The sequence below is a fragment of the Delphinus delphis genome, chromosome 8, assembly GCF_949987515.2.
Source record: "Delphinus delphis chromosome 8, mDelDel1.2, whole genome shotgun sequence".
NCBI classification, from domain to species: Eukaryota; Metazoa; Chordata; class Mammalia; order Artiodactyla; family Delphinidae; genus Delphinus; species Delphinus delphis.
The window spans coordinates 32,702,233-32,716,104 of NC_082690.1; the positions used below are offsets into that span (position 1 = coordinate 32,702,233).

General features: G+C 38.7%; 1 protein-coding gene and 1 pseudogene across 1 annotated transcript in view; one reads left to right on the forward strand and one right to left on the reverse strand.

Moving 5' to 3' along the window:
- TMEM123 (transmembrane protein 123) overlaps positions 1 to 13,872 on the forward strand; it is a 70,203-nt gene that overhangs the window by 37,720 nt on the left and 18,611 nt on the right. The window lies entirely within an intron of this gene.
- On the reverse strand, positions 1,774 to 8,728 carry LOC132429578 (synaptobrevin homolog YKT6 pseudogene; annotated as a pseudogene).

Genomic DNA, 13,872 nt, shown 5'->3' on the forward strand with positions numbered 1-13,872 from the left:
ATAAGATAGGCACATAATGGTCTGCAATTTGCTTTTTTGACCAAACTGTTGAGCTTTTAGTGTCAGTACATTATTGGTTATTGCTACATAATAGAACCCCAGAACTTAGTGGTTTGACTATATTTATTACCTGAGTTCCTGTGAGTCAGGAGTTCAGTAGTGGCTTAACTGGGCACTTAGCTGGAGGTAGATTTGAGGTTGCAGTACTGGAGGCTTGAGTGGGGCTGAAGGCTTTACTTCTAAGGTGAAAAAACTCACAGACAGGCTGTTGGCAGGAGGCCTCAGTTCCTCTCTCTATAGGGTTGCTTGAGGATCTTCACAACATGGTAGCAAGCTTCCCCAAGAATGAGCCATCTTAGAGATTCACTAGATCCTAGAGAGAGCCAAGTAGAAGCAATCCTTTTTCTGACCTAGCCTCCGAAGTTACATCATTTTGCCATATTCTTTGCTGGAAGCAAGTTTCTAAGTTAGGTCCACATACAAGGGAAGTGAAATTAGACTTCACCTTTTGAAGGGAGGCATATCAAAGAATTTGTGGATATGTTTTAAACCACCAGAGTATGTATAGCTCTCTCATTCATTTTCATGTTTGTGTTACGTTCCATAGTATGGAGGTACCGTAATTTCCTTAACCATGCTCCCATTAGTAGATACCGTTACTCATCTAAACAGTGCTTCAGTGAATACGCACATACACCTTTACCAACTTGAGCTAGAATTTAGCCAGATACTTAAAAGTAGTTGTTGGGTTCTGAAGGTGGGCCAAAGGGGATGGATCCCTTAAAACTAAAGAGCTGGAATGCATGAAGGCATGTTTTGCCTTTCAGCTGTGTTCTGGCTAGATGGTTCAGAAAGATATTGGAGTTAGTCATTTCATGTAATCAGACTCATACAAACAGAAAACATCTCAAAATATTCTCGGTATTAAAAACAAGTTTAATACTATGAGAAATGTGTGAATTAGGCGTATAGATGTCAACATGAGTGAAATTTATTAATGTAATATTGAGTAAAAAAAACAAGAACAGAAAAATATATAGCATGATGCTAGTTATATAAAATTTAAATGTGAAAAACAGTATTTTGTTGCTTAGAAATAGTGTACAGTAAAAATATAAAGAAATCTATGATAAATTCAGGGTAGTGGTTACTTGGAATGGACTGCAGTTGAGGAGGTACACACTTTTAGGGGGTTTCTTAATTGGCAGTTTTATTTCTTTATCAGAATAATGAGGACACAGATGTTGGTATTATTCTTTGTACTTTTTTGGTACATCTACAGTTATCACAATGAAAATGATGAGAGGCTCTTGATTTTTAAATTCTGAGCTCTTATTTTAGCTTCAACTTTTGGTATTAAGTATATACATTTGTTTATTGATGGTGATTTTAGTGCAGTGAAGATAGTCAAAAATTAATTAATTTTTAGGTAAAGTTAATATCTAAAGTAAATACAGTAGGCTCTGGGATTCAGGTGGATTTTCATCAGGAGACAATGAGCAAATCAATGAAAAGATTACCAGGCTCGGAGGAGTCCAACGACCTGTGTTATGGTCTGTTCACCACCGTGTCTGACAGCGATTTGGAGCATTTAGTTAACTTGAGTCACAGTTTTCTCATCTGTAAATTGCAGGGAGCAAACCCACTTCTCGGTGCTATTATACAGATCACATGAAATTTTTTAAAAATTAAAAATATGAAAAGCACCTAGTCCAGTTACTGGCGCAGCAGATGTTCATTATTTTCTTCCTACTCCCACAGATTACTGCCATCATGATTCTGGTACCATGTCTAGCATTTAAGCAAGTATGTATTTTTGGTAATTATGTAAAGTTAGCATTTTTCTTTTGTCATGTAAGAAAAAATGTTCAGTATTAAATATTCGAATGCCTTTACACAATGAGTTAAAATTATTTAATAGTGAATTATAAACTGTACAGTTGTCATCTCTAGGGATTTCTTTTTGCTGACATTTGAGCAGACAGTTTTTTTGCTGACTGAATATCTCTTTGTTGTGTTGCTTTGAGCTCGTTAACGACCAAATTCTTATGTGGCAGCTGCACATTACACATGCTTATTCTCCATGTTCAGACCATAAATCTTCTGTGACTGAGTGACAACACCACCTGCAGAGTCTTTTGATGTTGCAGATATAGCACTAATAATGTTATTTCAAAATATTTCAGACCTGTTTTCTCATACATTTTAGCGCTACTGGGACAATGAAATGATATTTCAGGATATGAGAAGTTTGTTATTGTTTTTTGTGTATTTTACAATGGAGACAGACTGGTAGTATTTGCTATATGTAGGACTGTAGAACATGGAACAGCAAGAGTATTCGGTATATACCCAGCTGAGGTTTGTTAAATACTTAGAGTAACTCTGAGTATGTTATCATTTTTTCTCCCTAAAATCTATTTTCTAGCTTATTCTTATCTAACAACATGTTGAAGGTCAACACTGGGGCAATGACACACTCACCCATCCCAACCAAAGCTTTTTGTTTTGGTGGCACTACTTTTCGTGACTGGCAATGGAACACAGTGCTTGAAAGCAGAGGCTCAGTTCACGTCCTGGCTCCTCCCCTTACTAGTTTGTTCTCAAGTCACTGAACCTCTCTGTACCTCAGTTTCATCTGTAAAATGGGGATGACCATAACATCTGCCTCTCGGGGTAATTATGAAGATTGCTAATATTTACAATATATTAGAGCAGTGTCTGGCTCAGAATGAGGACTGTTTAAAGATTCATTAAATAAACACATCAAATAAATATAGCAGACAGACAGCTGTAGAGCATAGAGCACACAGGACTGGGCTTGGCTCTGTGGGCTCATCCCAGATTGGATCTGTCCCCAAACAGTAAAAGACACTGTCCTTTCAGTCAAATTAGTTATACAAGCTAATAAGGATAAGGAGGAATATAAAGTATCAGCAGATGATGCCTTCCCTTTGGCTTAACCAAACCAGAAGCCTAGGGGTTAAGGGAACCTATGTCATTTTTTAGGGCAGAGGGCTGGTGGGACAAGGGTAGGGAGGGATCTAGAGGGACAAACAAAATATCCATCACAGTTTCTAAGACAAAGTGCATATTTATATATAGTGCATATATGATATGTAGATATGTGCATATTTCTATATAAATTTTCCATTATCTTCCAATATATTTTCTAAGTTTATACAGAAAGAAGTGTGATCTCGGCATGTAACTGGAATGAAAAAGTCTCACAGTCACTTAAAGTGTATTTCCAGCATTACTACTTCCTGGCTTAAACAAAGGAGGAACACAGTTCATTTTCCACTTAATTCAGAAAAGCCCTTCCAAGCATGGTAGGAAATGTTAAAGAGCTAATAGAATTGATACTACTACCTCCGAGGTAGAAATGCTGGCAAAACTATCCCCCAGTCTTTATGCCATATGCTTCTAATCTGCACCAATAATTCCTGTTCATAAATAGATATATTGAATTCTCTTTTTAGAGTAATAAATCTATGCCTAAATCAGTTTTTTCATTTTTCTTCTACTAGAGTACCATTGAGCTCACTCTGATGTTCACGTCTTCAATGGGAGGTAAAGCTGATATGGAATTTTCTGAATAAGAAAAGTGGTTAAAAGAACACTTCAAAAGAAACCATTGTCTAACAGACTGGACACACATTGTCCTGGGGAGTTGAGGTAGCTGAGAGATGATGCATGAACAGGCTTTAATTCTCTTGGTGATTTGTTGCTAGAGGACCATTTTAAATTTCTTCCCTGGAGCCTTGAGAAGGTAGCTCACTTGCCTCACAGCATTGGGTTAATTCTGTGTTCAGGTACACAAGGGACCTGATTAACCCTGGTTTGACAATTAGTTGTTGGTAGCTAATAACTAATTATTCAGGACATGAGGAAACACATTTTTGTAACCTTCCCTCCCCCTCCAAAAACAATATATTCAATAAATTCACATAGGGGAACTTTAGCCTGCCTATGGTTGGGAGCCAATTTTGTTTGCCCGACTTTTGAACCTTTGAATTTAATGAGGGGTTGCTGACACTTTCTCCCATTCAACAGCTAGGAATTTAGTTTTCCCAGATTTGCAAATCAGGATCAACTTTACCCAAAACACTGTGTGGGAGGTGGAATTCTAAGATGACCCCCCCCAGTGACCCTCACCCTTTGTCTTATTCCCTCACCTGTGAATATGAGACATCATTCCTGTGATTATGTTATCTTACCTGGCAGAGGGGTTTTTGCAGATGTACTTAAGGTTAGTAATCAGTTGACCTTAAGGTAAACTGTTGAGTGGGCCTATCATAATCATATGAGCCCTTTAAAAGCAAAGAGTTTTCTCTGGCTGGTGGCAGAAGTGGAAGTTGGAGAGATTTGAAGCGTGAGAAGGACATGCTGCTGTTGGCTTTGAAGACAGAGGGGCCACATGAATACAGGTGGCCTTTAAGAGCATGGAGTGGCCCCAGCTGAGACAGTAAGAAAATGGGACCCTCATGCAAGGACCTGGATACTATCAGCAGCCTAAATGATCTTGGAAGCAGGTTTTTTCCCAGAGCCTCCAGATAAGAGCCAAGCGTAGCCACACCTTGATTTCAGCCTTCATGAGACCCTGAGCAGAGACCCAGCTGAGCCGTCCATTCGTACACTGGAAGCTTATAAATGGTGTTTTAAGTGACTACATGTGTGGCCTAGAAGTATATTTTGCGACTAGTTTATCTTGAAAGGAATACCGGGGAGTTATACTACTCTAAGCTATAAGTGCTATGGGTACTTTCCCGAGAAAAAAGTTGATGGCCAGGGTGAGTGTTTGCTTAGGATACAGTTACTTCAGTAATGGTGTGAAAAACCACACATTCTTCTGTTAGGGAACAGTCTGCTGCTGGTATGTAATTTTTATGTGTTTGGTTCTTACAGGAAGGAGCTTTTACAAACCATTAACATTTATTAAACAAACCCACAACCTGTGACAGAAATCAGTGAACTTTTTCTGTGAAGGGCCACATGGTAAATACTTGTGGCTTTGGGGCCCATATGGTCTCCATCGCAACTATAATCAATTCTGTCCTGGCATCACAGCAGACACAGACAATATTTGAGTGAATGAGTGTAGCTGTGTGCCAGGAAAACTTTATTTACGGTCATAATTTGGCTTGTGTTATCAGTGTCTTATCTCTGGGTTTTTTTTCTTTTTACTCATGGTTGGTAGGTACTAGTTATTCCTTTAATTTATCACAACTGATTTCTGCCCTCATTCGTAGCTTTTCCTGACTTGAATTTACAAGAAACCTCCCCCACCAAAAAAAGTCTCTTTACTGAATTATCTTATAATCTTGAGCATGTTTTTTGTTTTTTGTTTTGCGGTACGCGGGCCTCCCACTGCCGTGGCCTCTCCCGTTGCGGAGCACAGGCTCCGGACACGCAGGCTCGGCGGCCATGGCTCACGGGCCCAGCCGCTCCGCGGCATGTGGGATCTTCCCGGACCGGGGCACGAACCCGTGTCCCCTGCATCGGCAGGTGGACTCTCAACCACTGCGCCACAGGGAAGCCCTTGAGCATGTTTTCAAGTGACAAAATTGGTAGGAGAAGGACTATGGAATCTGTTTTATTACATAAGCATAGTGTATAAAACTTAATTTTAAAAGAGGCAAAGGTCATTCCTTTTATTTATTGAGGTATAATTGATGTGAAACTTTATATTAGTTTCAGGCATACAGCATAATGATTTGATAATCGTGTATACTGGCAAAATGATAAGCCTAGTTAACATCCAACACTACACATAGTTACAAATTTTTTTTCTTTCTTGTGATGAGAACTTTTAAGATTTATTCTGTTAGTAACTTTTTTTTTTTTTAAACGGGAGTCACTGAGCTTTATGGTTTCATTTGGCCCCAAAAATACACTTTTAGGGGGCCTCAAATTACTAGACATGTGAATTTGAATGTTCCCCACCGCCAGGTCCCTTCCACCCTTCGGTTCCTCCCAGGAGCTCCAAAGCCAAAGTTGAGTCTGTCCCACTCGGGTCGTTCCACAGTGGCTCTGCTTCCTGGGGGCTGCAGTTGCGGTGTGAATGACGGTGACGTTCCAGCTCAGGGGCCTCTGCCAGCTGCTGTCACATGATTGCATGGCACGAGTTTTGTTTCCAGGCCGTTTTATAGAAGGCTTTAGACTGTATTCCCAGCACTTCGGATTTGGACACCAGGTCATCTAGCTTCTCGCCTCGCTCTAACAAAGACTCCACGGTGTTGTGCAGGATGATTTTGGTCTCATCTAGTTCAGCCTGCACTTTAGTCATTGGGTCAACTTCTCGGAGGTTCTGGTATCTACTGAGGTGACCGTCCAGGCCTGCATACTGGATGGTATTGGGGGATCCAACTGGCCAGTCTGGCCTTTCGACCTGCTTGGAGAATTCGTCTAGTACCTTCTCCAGCAAGGTAAACGCCACCCGGGATGGGTATTCACTGTCAGCAATGACCACTCCCACCAGACTGTCGCTTCTCACTTAAACATGGCACAGATATTCTTGTTCTTTGACAGAAGCTCTACTGCCTTTTGAAGAGCGCTCCACAATCAGTTGACTTGTGAAGGTCATGAATTCCTGAACGCTGGACCTCTGGAAGAAGCTGAAGGAGGACACGTCGTACGCAGCTTTGAGCGGCACCGCCTTGGCATCGCCTCTGTACGGGACGCTGAGGCTGTACAGCTTCATGGCGCCGCGCCCCCGGGCCAGCTACCCGCCTGGCCGCGGGACCAGCTTGCAGGGAGCAGCATGGCGCTGCCCCTCGAGACCGCCATCAGCTGCTGATGGGTCGGCCACTCTCTTAGTAACTTAAATATGCAGTACAGTATTAACTATAGTCGCCAGTCTGTACATTACATCCCCTGACTTATTTATTGTATAACTGAAAGTTTGTACCTTTTGTCCTCTTAATCCTTTTCACCCACCACCCCTGCCCCGCCCCGCCCTAGCTCCTCCACATTTGACAGCCGCCTATCTGTGAGCTCAGTTTTTTCTTTTGATTCCACATAAAAGTGACATCGTACAGTATTTTTCTTCCTCTGACTTATTTCACTTAGTATAATGCACTCAAGGTCCATTCCTGTTGTCACAAATGGCAAGATTTCTTTTTTTTTTAATGGCTGAGCAATATTCCACTGTGTGTGTGTGTGTGTGCGCGCGTGCATGTGCGTGTGTGTCTGTGTCACATCTTTATCCATTCACTCATCAAAGGCCACTTAGGTTACATATCTTGGCTGTTGTACATAATGCTGGACTGAACATGGCAGTGTATATATATATCTTTTCAACTTAGTGTTTTCATTGGGGGGGATGCTGGAATAAATACCCTGGGGTGGATTGCTGTATCATACAGTAGGTCTATCTTGAGGAACCTCCATACTGTTTTCCATAGTGGCTGCACCAATTTACATTCTCACCCAGAGAGCACAAGGATTCCCTTTTCTTCATATCTTTCCTAAGACTTGTTATTTTTTGTCTTTTTGATAATAGCCATTCTAACAGTTAGGAGGTGATATCTCATTGTGTCTCTGATTTGCATCTTCCTGATGATTAGTGATGTTGAACACTTTTCATATGTCTGTTGTATGTCGTCTTTGGGAAAATGTCTATTCAGATTCTGTGCCTATTTTTTAAATGAAATTACTGGTTTTCTTGCTATTGAGTTATATGACTTCTTTATATAATTTGGATACTAACCCCTTAACAGATACATGATTTACAGATATTTTCTCCCATTCAATAGGTTGCCTTTTCATTTTGTTGATGGTTTCGTTTGCTGTGCAGAAGCATCTTAGTTTGATGTAGTCCCACTTGTTTATTTTTGCTTTTGTTGTCTCTGCTTTTGGTGTCAATCCCAAAAGTCATAGCCAAGACTTAAGGACTTTACCACCTATTTTTTTTTAGATGTTTTATGGTTTCAGGTCTTACATTAGGTACTGTTAAGTCTTTACCCCATTTGGAATTGATGCTTTGTGTGTGGTGTAAGATAGCGGTTCAGTTTCATTCTGTTGCATATGGCTGTCCGGTTTTCCCATCTCCATTTATTGAAGAGATTGTTCTTTCCCCCATTGTATATTCTTGGCTTCTTTGTCATAAATTAATTGACCATACTTGTGTGGTTTCTGGGCTCTCTGTTCTGTTCTGTGGATATATATGTCTGTTTTTATGCCAATACCATACTGTTTTGATTACTATAGCTCTGTAATTATAGCTTAAATTTAGAAAGTGTGATGCCTCCAGCTTCGTTTTTATTTCTCAAGATTGCTTTGGCTACTCAGGGACTTTTGTGATTCCATACAAATTTTAGGATCATTTGTTCAATTTCTATGAAAAATACCATTGGAATTTTTATAGAGATTGCATGGACTCTGTAGATTGCTTTGGATGGTGTGGATATTTTAACAATGTTCTTCTAATTCATGATCACAGAATATTTTTCCATTTGTGTCTTCTTTAATTCCTTACATCAATGTCTTATAGTTTTCAGTATACAGGTCCATTACCTACTCGATTAAATTTTTTCCTAGGTATTTTATTCTCTTTCATGCAGTTGTTAATGGGATTGGTTTCTTAATTTCTCTTTGTGATAATTTGTTATTAGTGTATAGAAACGCAGTAGATTTTTGTATATTGATTTTGTATCCTGAAACTTTATTGAATTTGTTTATTAGTTCTAACACTTTCTTTGTGGAGTCTTTAGGGTTTTCTATTTATAATACCATGTTATTTGCAAATACTGACAATTTTACTTCTTTCTCTCTAATTTGGATGCCTTTTATTTCTTTTTTTTTTTTTTAGAAGATGTTGGGGGTAGGAGTTTATTAATTTATTTATTTTTGCTCTGTTGGGTCTTCGTTTCTGTGCAAGAGCTTTCTCTAGTTGTGGCAAGTGGGGGCCACTCTTCATCGTGGTGCGTGAACTTCTCACTGTCGTGGCCTCTCTTGTTGCAGAGCACAGGCTCCAGACGCGCAGGCTCAGTAGTTGTGGCTCACGGGCCTAGTTGCTCCGCAGAATGTGGGATCCTCCCAGACCAGGGCTCGAACCCGTGTCCCCTGCATTAGCAGGCAGATTCTCAACCACTGCGCCACCAGCGGAAGCCCCTATTTCTTTTTCTTGCCTAATTGTTCGGGCTAGGACTTCCAATACTGTGTTGAATAAAAGTGGTGAGAATGGGCATACTTGTCTTGTTCCTGATTTTACAGGAAAAGCTTTCAGCTTTTCACTGTTGAGTATGATGTTAGCTGTGGGCTTATCATATATGGCCTCTATTATGTTGAGGTACATTCCTTCTGTACCCACTTTGCAGGGAATTTTTATCATAAATGTTGAATTTTCCTAAATGCTTTTCCTGCATCTAATGAGATAATCATATGGTTTTTATCCTTCATTTTGTTAATGTGGTATATAACATTGATTTGCAGATGTTGAACCATCCTTGCATCACTGGAATAAATCGCACTGGATTATGGTGTATGATTCTTTTCATGTATTGATGAATCCAGTTTGCTAATATTTTGTTGAGGATTTTTGCATCCATATTCATCAGGGGTATTGGCCTGTAATTTTCTTTTGTTGTGGCATCCTTGTCTGATTTTGGTATCAAGGTAATGCTGACCTCTTAAAATTACTTTTGAAGTCTTATCTCTTATGTTTTTTTGGAAGAGTTTTGAAAAGGATTGGTATTAATTCTTGAATATTTGGCAGAATTCACCAGTGAAGCTGTCTTATCCTGGACTTTTGTTTGCTAGGAGGTTTTTCTTTTGTTTTGTTTTTAGGTTTTTTTTTTTTTTCTATTTTGTTTTATTTATTTTTTTATACAGCAGGTTCTTATTAGTCATCAGTTTTATACACATCAGTGTATACATGTCAATCCCAATTGCCCAATTCAGCACACCACCATCCCCAGCCCCCCACGGCTTTCCCCCCTTGGTGTCCATACATTTGTTTTCTACATCTGTGTCTCAACTTCTGCCCTGCAAACCAGTTCATCTGTACCATTTTTCTAGGTTCCATATACATGCCTTAAATTACGATATTTGTTTTTCTCTTTCTGACTTACTTCACTCTGTATGACAGTCTCTAGATCCATCCATGTCTCAACAAAGGACTCAATTTCGTTCCTTTTTATGGCTGAGTAATATTCCATTGTATATATGTACTACATCTTCTTTATCCATTCATCTGTTGTTGGGGATTTAGATTGCTTCCATGACCTGGCTGTTGTAAATAGTGCTGCAATGAACATTGGGGTTGCATGTGTCTTTTTCAATTATGGTTTTCTCTTGGTATATGCCCAGTAGTGGGACTGCTGGATCATATGGTAATTCTATTTTTAGTTTTTTAAGGAATCTCCATACTGTTCTCCATAGTGGGTGTATCAATTTACATTCCCACCAACAGTGCAAGAGAGTTCCCTTTTCTCCACACCCTCTCCAGCATTTGTTGTTTGTAGATTTTCTGATGATGCCCATTCTAACTGGTGTGAGGTGAAACCTCACTGTAGTTTTGACTTGCATTTCTCTAATAATTAGTGATATTGACCAGCTTTTCGTGTGCTTCTTGGCCATCTGTATGTCTTCTTTGGAGAAATGTCTATTTAGGTCTTCTGCCCATTTTTGGATTGGGTTGTTTCTTTAATATTGAGCTGCATGAGCTGTTTATATATTTTGGAGATTAATCCTTTGTCCGTTGATTCATTGCAAATATTTTCTCGCATTCTGAGGGTTGTCTTTACGTCTTGTTTATGGTTTCCTTTGCTGTACAAAAGCTTTGAAATTTCATTAGGTCCCCTTTGTTTATTTTTGTTTTTATTTCCATTACTGTAGGAGGTGGATCAAAAAAGATCTTGCTGTCATTTATGTCAAAGAGTGTTCTTCCTATGTTTTCCTCTAAGAGTTTTATAGTGTCCGGTCGTACATTTAGGTCTCGAATCCATTTTGAGTTTATTTTTGTGTATGGTGTTAAGGAGTGTTCTAATTTCATTCTTTTACATGTAGCTGCCCAGTTTTCCCAGCACCACTTATTGAAGAGACTGTCTTTTCTCCATTGTATATCCTTGCCTCCTTTGTCATAGATTAGTTGACCATAGGTGTGTGAGTTTATCTCTGGGCTTTCTATCTTGTTCCACTGATCTATGTTTCTGTTTTTGTGCCAGTACCTTATTGTCTTGATTACTGTAGCTTTGTGGTACAGTGTGAAGTCAGGGAGTCTGATTCCTCCAGCTCCGTTTTTTTCCCTCAAGACTGCTTTGGCTGTTCGGGGTCTTTTGTGTCTCCATACAAATTTTAAGATTTTTTGTTCTAGTTATGTAAAAAATGCCATTGGTAATTTGATAGGGATTGCATTGAATCTGTAGATTGCTTTGGGTAGTACAGTCATTTTCACAATATTGATTCTTCCAATCCAAGAACATGGTATATCTCTCCATCTGTTGGTATCATCTTTAATTTCTTTCATCAGTGTCTTACAGTGTTCTGCATACACGTCTTTTGTCTCCCTAGGTAGGTTTATTCCTAGGTATTTTATTCTTTTTGTTGCAGTGGTAAATGGGAGTGTTTCCTTAATTTCTCTTTCAGATTTTTCATCATTAGTGTGTAGGAATGCAAGAGATTTCTTGGCATTAATTTTGTATCCTGCAACTTTACCAATTGATTAGCTCTAGTAGTTTACTGGTGGCATTTTCAGGATTCTCTATGTATAGTATCGTGTCATCTGCAAACAGTGACCAATTTGGATTCCTTTTATTTCTTTTTCTTCCCTGATTGCCATGGCTAGGACTTCCAAAACTATGTTGAATAATAGTGGTGAGAGTGGATATCCTTGTCTTGTTCCTGACCTTAGAGGAAATGCTTTCAGTTTTTCACCTTTGAGAATGATGTTTGCTGTGGCTTTGTTGTATATGGCCTTTATTATGTTGAGGTAGGTTCCCTCTATGCCCACTTTCTGGAGAGTTTTTATCATAAATGGGTGTCGAATTTTGTCAAAAGCTTTTTCTGCATCTACTGAGATGATCATATGGTTTTTATTCTTCAATTTGTTAATGTGGTGTATCACATTGATTGATTTGCCTATATTGAGGAATCCTTGCATCCCTGGGATAAATCCCTCTTGACCGTGGTGTATGATCCTTTTAATGTGTTGTTGGATTCTGTTTGCTAGTATTTTGTAGAGGATTTTTGCATCTATATTCATCGGTGATATTGGTCTGTAATTTTCTTTTTTTGTAGTACCTTTGTATGGTTTTGGTATCAGGATGATGGTGGCCTCATACAATGAGTTTGGGAGTGTTCCTTCCTCTGCAATTTTTTGGAACAGTTTGAGAAGGATGGGTATTAGCTCTTCTCTAAATATTTGATAGCATTCACCTGTGAAACCATCTGGTCCTGGACTTTTGTTTGTTGGAAGATTTTTAATCACAGTTTCATTTTCATTACTTGTGATTAGTCTGTGTATATTTTCTATTTCTTCGTGGTTCAGTCTTGGAAGGTTATACCTTTCTAAGAATTTGTCCATTTCTTCCAGGTTGTCCATTTTATTGGCCTGGAGTTGCTTGTAGTAGTCTCTTAGGATGCTTTGTATTTCTGCGGTGTCTGTTGTAACTTCTCCTTTTCATTTCTAATTTTATTGATTTCAGTCCTCTCCCTCTTTTTCTTCATGAGTCTAACTAATGGTTTATCAATTTGTTTATCTTCTCAAAGAACCAGCTTTTAGTTTTATTGATCTTTGCTATTGTTTTCTTTGTTTCTATTTCATTTATTTCTCCTCTGATCTTCATTATTTCTTTCCTTCTGCTAACTTTGGGTTTTGTTTGTTCTTCTTTCTCTAGTTCCTTTAGGTGTAAGGTTAGATTGTTGATTTGAGATTTTTCTTGTTTCTTGAGGTAGGCTTGTATAGCTATAAACTTTTCTCTTAGAACTGCTTTTCCTGCATCCCATAGGTTGTATATCGTCGTGTTTTCATTGTCATTTGTCTCTAGGTATTTTTTGATTTCCTCTTTGATTTCTTCAGTGATCTCTTGGTTATTTAGTAACGTATTGTTTAGCCTCCACATGTTCGTGTTTTTTACATTTTTTTCCCTGTAATTCATTTCTAATCTCACAGCGTTGTGGTCAGAAAAGATGCTTGATATGATTTCAATTTTCTTAAATTTACTGAGGCTTGATTTGTGACCCAATATGTGAGCTATTCTGGAGAATGTCCCTTGTGCACTTGAGAAGAAAGTGTAACCTGCTGTTTTTGGATGGAATGTCCTATAAATATCAATTAAATCTATCTGGTCTGTTGTGTCATTTAAAGCTTGTGTTTCCTTATTTATTTTCATTTTGGATGATCTGTCCATTGGATGATCTGTCCATTGGTTAAAGTCCCCCACTATTATTTTGTTACTGTCTATTTCCTGTTTTATAGCTGTTAGCAATTGCCTTATGTATTGAGGTGGTCCAAGTTGGGTGCATATATATTTATAATTGTTATATCTTCTTCTTGGATTGATCCCTTGATCATTATGTAGTGTCCTTCCTTGTCTCTTGTAACATTCTTTATTTTAAATTCTATTTATCTGTTATGAGTATTGCTACTCCAGCTTTCTTTTGGTTTCCATTTACATGGAATATCTCTTTCCATCCCCTCACTTTCAGTCTGTATGTGTCCCTAGGTCTGAAGTGGGTCTCTTATAGACAGTATATATATTGGCTGCAGCATTTAATCCAGTCACATTTAAGGTAATTATTGATATGTATTTTCCTATGACCATTTTCTTAATTGTTTTGGGTTTGTTTTTGTAGGTCCTTTTCTTCTCTTGTGTTTCCCACTTAGAGAAGTTCCTTTAGCATTTGTTGTAGAGCTGGTTTGGTGGTGCT